Raw genomic sequence first — 10383 nt, 5'->3', positions numbered from 1 at the left:
GCCTTGCTTGCTAAAAGCAAGAGGACTTGAAGTACTTATTCATACAAATCAAACACAATAGTATTCAGGATGGATGACACTACAACTTAAAAATGTGTTTAAAAAGCCCTCAACACTGGGCAAATAAATGACCACATGAGAAATGGAGAGAAGACTGGAGTTGTCAAGGGCCTCGTTTGAGTTGGCCCCACAAGCATGCCTGTGAAAGTTGTAGTCAAGAAATGGAGAAACGCACTGCACTGGGCAAGTCGGGTGCAAAAAGATTCCTTAAGCAGCAAAGCTGTCACTTTGAGGACAAAGGTGAGCATGACCCAAGCCGCAGTGCTTTCCACTGCTTCACCCGCAGGTGAACAGTCACCAAGCCAGACTCATTGCCATCCAATCAATGTGACTCCCGGCAAACCTGTGGGTTTTCAAGACTGTAACTGTTTACAGGAGTAGAAAGCCGCCACCACCCTGCTCCTTTTTTCAGGACAATGAGTATTGAGATGGGGGGTGTGATTAATTTGAATTATGCTGCTGGTGAAGAATACAGACTACAAGAAGAAAGAACTAATGTGCTCTTGGAAAAGTACAGCCAAAATGCTCCTTAGGAGTGATGTGGATTCATCTCATGTACTTTGGACATGTTGAGGGCCAGTTTGTGGAGAAAGACATCATGCCTAATAAGGTAGAGGGTCAGCCAGTGTAAAAGAAGAAAACCTTCAACAAGATGGACCGACACAGTGGTTACAACAACGGGTTTACACATAGGAATGACCGGGAGGACGGTACAGGATAGGGCACTGCTTCACTCTGTTGGACCTGGGGGTGCTACTCATCAGAACTGATTATGCATACCTAACAAGGACCAATTGTACCAGGAGACTTCAAAAGGTTCATGGAGCAATGGAATGAAAAGAATATCAAATCTTTCCAGGAACTTTTTGACTCCCCCTCCTATCTGGGGATAGGACATGAAATAAGAATCTAACTTTGTTCTTCCCAAATAGTTAATGAATAGTTTCTGCATAATTCATGGAACATTTCATCCTTTTCCCCAATGAGGTCATTAAAAACCAAAACGAACCCAACCTGCTGCCGCCGAGTCCATTCTGACCCCGAGCGATCTGATAGCACAGAAGAGAACTGGTGTGAAGGTTGAAATCTTGCGGAGGAAGGAGACTGCCCCCTCTTTCTCCTGCAGACTGGCTGACGGTTTCTAAGCTCTGAACTCTGGGTTTGCAGTCACAAGCTTAATCGCTGCACCACCAGGGTTCCTCGTGAGTCCATACCCACTGCTTCCAAGTTGATTCTGGCTCAAAAGGACCCTACTGGACAACACAGAACTGCTCCACAGGGTTGCTATAAATCTTGACACAAGTATACTGCCTCGTGTGTGAAGCAGCTGGTCGATTCCAACCTCTGACCTTTTGTTAGCAGCCCCACATATAACCCACCGCACCACCAGGGGTCCTGGCTATGAGTCCAGGCGGAGACGAAGTTCTTATGCCCATGTTTATTCCTTTTCTCTTCTGTGTTACCCAACCCTATCCTCATGCTTATAACATATCATTTATATGGCTGTCGTTTTATATCATTTTCTATCTGGTAGTTCAATTTTAAGTAGATCTCTCCCTAAAATTTTCAGCATCCTCTTACCTATAATTAGTTGCTTAGGCTTCCAGGTGATTTGTGTTAACATTATTGTTGAGTTTTTTAAAAATCTCGTGGGACTTGCATGGTGACTGCATCAAACTTATAAATTAAATGAAGGTGAGTAACCTCAGCCTCTGCAGAACCATCGCCTTCTTATAAAAATTAATTTCGTTATTACCCCCCTTTTTCCCACTATATCTTAGATTATCCAATGTATCTGTTCACCTACCATTCTGTTATTTGTTCCCTTCAAGCGGGGTTAATATAGTTATCCTTACTATCAGTTTCCCCTTCCCCTCCCACTGTCTTTCTGAACCCTCAGGGAATCATTACACCATTACTATTTCTGAAGGGTGTATCTATCTTGGATTTCATGCATTGAATGGTCTCAATTATACAAATGAACATATGCAGGTCTAAGAGAATTAATCAGGTAAAACTAACACCAAAATAGTAGCGGGAGGAGATATTAAAGAACTAGAGGATAGTTGTGTGTTTCAACAGTGCTATATTGCACCCTGGACATATCATCCCTTCTGTGGGCCCTTCTGTGAGGGACTGTCTCATTATCTTACAGATGGTTTTGGGGTCTCCACTTTGTCTACGTTCTTTCCTGTCAATTTGATGGCTTGCTTTTGAACTTCTGATACCTATTCATGTCAACACCTCATGATCACACAGGTTTGTGTGCTTCTTCCATGTGGACTTTGTTGCTTCCCTGCTAGATGACTGTTAGTTTAACTGCAAGCCTTTAAGACCCCAGATGTTATATCTTAACAATAATAGTAATAGTATTTAATATAATAACAAGGGTTCCTGGGGGGGTAGGGTGGGGGAGCGCGGGGAATAAATGGGAGCTGCTATCAGAGTGCAAGAAGAAAGGAAGTGTTTTGAAAATGATGGTGGCAGCATTTGTACAATCATGCTTGTTCTAATGGAACTATGGATTGTGATAATATCTGTAAGAGCTCCCAATAAAATAGGGAGTAAAAAGAAAAAAAAATTGACTCTGTTCTGGACAAATGGCAGAGGTGATTCCCTAGAAAGCTAAGGAAGTGAGGGGAGGGGACGGGTGGTATTCTATGTCTCTACACAAATAACCAATTTTGAAAGGAATTCAAAGGACATGTGGCCTTCCCCATGTCTATTGCCTCAGCAAGCCTGCTAAGCTGTGCTGGAGTTTGACCCTTAATTTCCTTTGACCCCGAAGCACAATACACTCAGATGCACACAGACAAGCTGTCCTGGTGGGGATTGTGAGCCTGCCTGGATTCAAGAAGCCAGAAATCTAGATTTGGCGTGGACTCCCAATACCTGGGTTGCCCTGCCCACCCCCCACCCCCACCCCACGGCACTCCTGCAGTCCCGAAAGGCTATGATTGCAATCCACTTAATTTTGTGTTTCCTTTGGATTTAGCTTTCTTGAGTGTTTGTTCCCCTTGTTCTCCAGGGAAGAGGCAGGTCAAGCAAAGCAGGGCAAGGTGCAGGTTTCCGAGCTGCTGCCACGGAGGGGCGGCCCTCAGCAGGCACAGGACTGTCAACAGATCTAGCTGTCCTGGCATCCGGCCAGAATAAACGCCACTCTCTTCTTCTGACTGCACTCCGTGCTCCCCCTTCCTCCTCCTGTGTCACCATCGCCAAACGCGCTACATTTCACGGAAAGCGATCTTGACACACAGCAGAGAAATGAGATCCTGTGAGTCCAGGTAATTTAAAGTAGAAATAGCTGGTACATTGGAACCTTGAGGAGGTCAGCCATATCTTAAAACAGCAGCAACGTAGCACACATAAGGTGTGATTTCAAAACTGGGTTGGGGGCAAGGCAGGTTCGTAGACACTGACCCTAACTGCTCAGGGCATCACCTGGGTCTGCGTCTGAAACATTCATTCTTCCTGCCGAGTCTTAGTGCTACGGGAGACTGAAATGCTGCAGTGGGTGAGGATAGCACAACTGACAGTGAGACCTGAAGGAACATGACGGGGCTTCAAAAAGTTCAAGGGGAAATAGAATAGAAAGATAATGGAAAAATTCCATGAACTTTTTGAAGCACCCTCGTATATATAAGCATGTTAATATTTGGTTTTTCACATTTTCAAAGCCCAGTACTTATGTCTTCACAGCCCTCCAGGGGCTCCTTTCTTTCTTTCCATCGCAGATCAATCACAGCGTTTCCACGCCGTGTCCTTGTGTCCTTGATAACAATTACAGAAACCATCTCATGCGCTACTCTGGACACAGTGTATTCGTTTGCTATTTTGTGCCTCTTTCAAAAGAGGCTGCAAATTCTCAAGTAGTAGGTGAGCACCTGGGTCCTCACGGCCGTGTCAAACACTGCGCTTCTGTAATAGAGTTTCCGGGAGACGCAGAGGGATATAGGTAAGCTACAAGACATGCGATTTTAGACCAGTGCCAGCTACATACTCAGGAACCAGTAAATATTTATTTTAGTTCACCCAAAAGCACACACACACACACACACACACACACACACACACACACTGCCCCACCCCAGAACTCTCTCAAGTCCTTCTCTTCCATTCATGACCTCAGCTCGCCCCCCCCTCCCGCCCCCGCCCCTGACTTCAACAGCCCAACAGCTCCCCCCTGAAACTGATCTGGCCAATGAAAGAAGAGCGATTCTGGGGTAGCCACTCAAGTGCCTGGCAGTGGCTGCATGCTGGGCTGGCCACAGCCACACTGAAGGGCAGGCCCTCCTGCAGAGCGCCAGCCCTTGTCAAGCTCTGGAACCACAGCTCTCTCCCTTGGCCCTTCAGACTGAGGACCGGCCAATGGCTTCCCACTGTTATTCACCCTTAGGCGCCCCCACCATCACCTGTCAGTTACCGAAATCCAGTATCGGTACCCAGTTCCCATCCAGTGGATTGACTCCTGGTGATTTCCTGTGTGTCAGAGTAGATCTGTGCTCGATAGAGTGCTCGATGGCCCATGTCTTTGAAGTAACTCAGGCCTTTCTTCTAAGATAACTTTGGGTGCACTTGAACCTCCAACTTTCTATTTAGTAGCTGCCTGTGCTACCATTGGACCACCCAAGGGTTTCTACGTTATACTCACTGCCATTGAGTCTGTGTGGCCTCAAAGCAACTGTAAAGGGCAGAATAGAACTGCCCTTGTGGGTTTCCCAGGCTTTACTTCTATACCAGAGCAGACTGTCATCTTTTGCCCTTGTAACAGCTGGTAGGTTTGAACCACCAACCTCATGGTTAACAGCCCAACACTTACCCATTCTACAGCCCCATCAAAAAAATTCCTTTTCTGTGTTTTTTTCTATCTGGATCCTGGCTGATATACAGGAGGATTTCAAAAAGTTCAAGAAATACCTCCACTCTGTTTTATTCCATTTTCCCATGAACTTTTTGAAGCCCCATTGTACTTTCCCTCCTTTGTACTTGCCTTTTTCTACTCCCCAAAACAGTTACATTCTTGGAGACCCACACTGACTCGATGGCAGTGAGGTTGGAGTTTGAATTTTATACTTGCCTATCAAAATTGCAGAGTAAAGGGGTGTTACAGCCAGTACTAAACCCTCAGCTTCTCTCTGTGTCTTACTCTGTCTCCCACATTCACATTGGAATTTGAACCCCGTTAGAGCACGTCAGCAATAATTTAGTCATTTTCATTAACTCAGTGGTTCTCAGTGGACATTTCTGATATCTCAGCTGGGGCAGGAAGGGGAATGGTGTGCTACCAGTAAGACCAGGAACCCTGTAAACTCTCCTGTAAACTCCCCCGCCAAAAAAAATGGTACAGTACTACCCGCAATTGTCAATAGTGCCCGAGGTTGAGAAACCCTTAGTCAGCTACAGCTGTGATCCTCCTCCTACTTCCATGAAAGTCTTGAAAGGCTTCCTCAGAGGCCAATCATCATGACTCCTAAGGCAGGCCATGAAAAGTCTGGGGAAGGGTGAGAGAGAGGTGATCTTCCAGAGTCCACAGTGAGTCCTGTCTGACCACAGCTGAGGACTGTGAATAACCTCGTGGTGAGAGCGAGCACTGCAAAATTAAAATGTACTCTCTTATCATCCGATCTCCCCGGTGACTCCTCATTTTAAAGTCGTTTCAGTCAAAAAAAAAAGTGAAAGGAAATACATGTGGAGTAAGCCCCTGGTGAATCCCTCTGACCATGGATGGGGATGTGTATAGCCTGGCTGGTGTGCAGAATGCATTAGGAAGTGGTTCATAGCCTTGGTATCATGCAGAATACATTGCAAATTGCATAACTGCAGACACCGTTATGTGAAAATTTAGCATACTATCATTTGATCATATGGTCATAAAATGGATCATATGATCCATTTAAAATGTATCCTATCTTTTAATATTTTCTTCTTTCAGTCGCTGGATTAATGGTTCCTTGGGGACGTGGTAGGGAAGGTTGGGCAAAATGAGGAGCTAATAACAATGAGGACAAGAATGAAGAAAATGCTCTAAAAGTGATTATGTTGATGACTGTACAACTTTTCTTGGTGTGATTGAACTATTAAATTGTATGATATGTGAATTATATGCCAATAAAACTGTTAAAAAAATCTGTACTATAAAAGTGAAGAGATAACTGATTGGTCGAGCATCTTCAAATACTATCAGATAGAATCAAATAACCAAATATATATGAGTATAAAAAGACAACCCAAACATAATATAGGGAGAGAACTTGAATCAACGTATCACTAGAAAGGGCACTGAAATGGCTATCAAACCCATTAAAAGATGCTCAATGTCATTCGCCAGCAAAACCAAAAATAAACTCACTGCTGTCCAGACAATTTCGGCTCACAGTGACCCTACAGGATAGGGTGGAACTGCGCCTGTGGGTTTCCGAGACTGACTCTTTATGAATAGAAAGCCTTGCCTTCTCCTTTGGAGGGGCAGTGGTTTTTAACTACTGACTTGAAGTTAGCAGCCCAACACTTAACCACAATGCCGCCAGACTCCTCCATGAGCCATCAGAGAGACACAAACCAAAAGCACAATAAGATACCATTTCACTCTCATTAGGATGGCTGAGATGAAACAAACAAACAAAGCCAACCCAAACAAATAAACAACAGAAAATACCAAATGCTAGTGAGAACGTGGGGAAATGAAAACGCTTATCCATTGGTAGTAGGACTTCAAAGTGGTGCAGCTGTTGTGTAAAAACAATGTGCTGATTCCTTAAAAAAAAAAAAAAGGAACTGCCAAATAACCCAGCTATTTTATCCTTGGCATACACTCAAAGCAGACTGAGAGACTCATATTCCAATGCTCATTTTAGTGTTATTCACAATAGTCAAAAGTTGGAAACAAGCTAATGCCAATGAAGAGATGAATGGATAAACAACATGTGGGGCATATGTACAAAGGAATAGTACTTAGCCAGTAGAAGCAGCAAAGTCTTAATAAAGGCGAGGCTATACTATGGAGAGGTTTGAAGACATTATGCTGAATAAAATAAGCAAAGCACAAAAGGGCATATACTTTGTGACCTCACTGATAGAAGAAGCCAGGAAAAGGCAAATGCTTTGAGATCCACGATTACCAGTGGTTACCAGGCAGGGTTGAGATGAGCAGGAGTTGAATCTTTGGCAGGGAGTAAAAGTTTATTCGAGGGGTTGGAGGGAAGAAGAAAGAGGAAGCTCTGTTTTTGGTTCACAGTGATTAAAAAAAAATCGCACTGATTAAGGGCAAGGTTCCATAGTTGATTATTGTTAAGTATTGCCAATAAATCTTACACCTATAAAAACTGGCAAAAATTTTGACAGACATATTTACAACAATGATTTTTTTTAAAAGAGTAGCTTCTGTGGTTGCTTATGTACCAAATGCACTATAGGATTTGGCTTCTTGGTTTGGAAGTTTAGGGTTGCAGTTTCCTAGGCCACCCCAGGTAACTGGGCTAAAAACATGTTGAGTACTTCTGTTCTAACTCCTAGCTTATTGTATAGTGCTTGGTATATCAAAAGCCTGAACATGGCCATGCAAGACACAAGACTTGATCTCTATACACCTGGAGCAACAATGGAAGGAGAGTCAGGAAGAGAAGGAGGATGTGGGCTGTATGGTTAATTGCCTCCATGAACAACAGCCACCTTCGCATGAGACTAGAACTTTCTGATGCCCAGTTACCACTATTAAACATTTTGCTTAAAAAGACAAAACAAAACTCTAAATGAATCCTGAACAAAAGCAGGAGAATGCTGAACATAATTGCAAATACTCCTGAAACTATTGCCCCAAGACCATCTTTAAACCTTAAGTGAAAAATATTCCCAGAAGTCTTAGAACCAGATCAAAGATGGTCCTACTTAATACCTGTCTTTATGTAGAGGTCATTGAAGATATGAATTCTATAGCAAAGTATGGGGAAGAAACCAGATGGTGCCTAGTTTTCAGAAAGAATAGCATTTGATGTCTTAAAGCAGTCAGCTAAGTGAGGCATCAACTAAGTCCACATGAAAGAAGCATATGAGCCGGTGTGATCCAAGGATTGTAAATAATAAAATCCAAATCCAGAGGAGGGAGAGATATCAGAACTTAAAATCTGAACACCTGCTTTGCAGAAGACTATGAATGACCCAAAACCCATTAGAAAGATCCCCACTTCGATTAGGCCTTCCGTGAATCCTCTCTGACCATAGGTCAGGGATGTGAATAGCCTTGCTATCAGACAGACAGCATTGTAACGTCAATTATGGCACTCCCTTTTGGCCCATTTTAAAGTTGTTTCTGTTCTTAATATTTTGTGCTTTCTTTCAAATGAGGTTTTTCTCTATTTTTGTTTGGTCATTATTTGTTTCTTGTTTTGTACAATTTTCTGTATATGAAATTGAGGCTAAATAAATGTATAGAGTCAGTAAGTGGATTATTAATTTTCTAGGGGCATGACAAGGGACTTTGGGGGGAAATGGTTGTTAACAGTAAAGAGCACAAGAAAGCTAAAAATGTTCTGAAATCAATGTGGTGATGACTACACAACTCTTCTTGATATGATGAAAAGATGATATGTGAAGGATATGCCAACAAAATTATTTTAAAAAATCCAAGTCATAGTTTACTTAACTGATAAAAAATGCTGGCTATGAGCACTATGCTTTCTTAAGAACACTTTGTATAGGACCAAACTGATGATCGCAACTTGAAAGATTAGATTGGAATCTTTTTTTTTTTTTAACAATCATTTTATTGGGGGCTCTTACGGCTCTTATATAACGACCCATACATCAATTGTATCAAGCATATTTGTACATATGTTGCCATCACTATTTTATAAACATTTAAGTTTCTATTTAAGCCCTTGTTGTCAGCTCCTCTTAGGGCAGGTATTCAAACCAGTGTGAAACCTGTTCAGTCATGACCTCTGGAGCAAACACAGTGCACAGCAACCAAACCACTTGCAGGTGGGATTTTGACCAGAGTAGGAGATAGGCAGTGGTGCTCTACTCACACATGGTGGTCAACGCACGTTCAGAACAGTGTAATCGGCTGTCATCTTGAGTGGGACCTTACTGCCTAGTCCCCAAAACAGATAAATAAACAAATAAAACTCCCTGCCATTGACTTATTCTAACTCATAGCAGCCCTCTATAGAATTTCAGATACTGTAAGTATTTACAGGAGCAGACAGCCCCATCTTTCCCCTTAAGAGTGGCTGCTGGTTTGAACTGCCAGCCTTGGGTTTAGCAGCCCGTGCGTCAAAACTCCATTCACAAGAGGCTTACTTGCTATGCACTGTAAATACTCTGGCAGTTGTAATTGAACTGGCCAGATGCCCTATTTAGAGGCAATTAATTTATGTTAATGGCAATGGAATGGCTCCGAAAAGGAGAATGAGAATTGTCATCAAAAGCCATCAAGTTGATTTCAAGTTACAGAGATAAGGTTTCTGAGACTGTAAATCTTAGGGGAGCAAATAGCCTCATTTTCCTCCTGCCGAGTCAGTGGTAAGTTTGACTTGTCAACCGTGCAGTTAGCTATCCAGTGCTTCCCTGACGTGACCACTAGGTCACACAGTCCAATAAATGTAATCGCTGTTACTGGGTTGGACATGCAGAAACTGCTAAGTGGTGTATGCTTTATTGGGTATATTCTCCAGAACAAAATAAATGTATCATTGTTTTCATTAAAAAAGATCATATAGCAACTGATCAATCAAAAAAGTAAATAAATGGAAAAAAAAACTATATGCTGTAAACTAATACTCATTGTTTTCAGGTTAAAATTAATTTGAAGGGACAATAGAGTTTTCTGCAGATTAATAATGCCCCTTCTTTAAAGTCCATAATGTGTGCCTGAATATATTCGAATATGCATAAAGTCATAAATACATCACATGGCATTCTGGACCAGTCCCACTCGTCACTTTGGACGTATGTGATCAGGGAGAACGGAGGACTGGGTACGTGCATAGCCGCCATCTCCCAGGAAAGATGACGAAGTGCTGCAACAATGTCTTAACAAAGCCAGAGAGGCCTGGAAAGGTGCGCATACCAGACCACAGATGGTCTCTCCTGGAAGCCACACATTCAGGAGTTCCCAGATGTTCCTACCTGATTATTGTGTCTTGAGGATAACATCTGACTAGTCAATAACAGAAGCGCAGTCTGCCAACATCACATGTCTCACATTTACTCAATCCAGGCCTGAAAAGCTCTTCTGTCCTGAGAAGCCCTCTGGCTGTCGATAAGGCTAGAGATGGTGCTTTGGTGGTATAAGTGACTGGATCAACCACATGGTGCCAAGGCAAA

This window comes from Echinops telfairi, unplaced genomic scaffold (genome assembly GCF_000313985.2).
Source record: "Echinops telfairi isolate 266 unplaced genomic scaffold, ASM31398v2 ScPeMD7_7;HRSCAF=31, whole genome shotgun sequence".
Classification (NCBI taxonomy): domain Eukaryota; kingdom Metazoa; phylum Chordata; class Mammalia; order Afrosoricida; family Tenrecidae; genus Echinops; species Echinops telfairi.
This window is presented reverse-complemented; position numbering follows the sequence as displayed.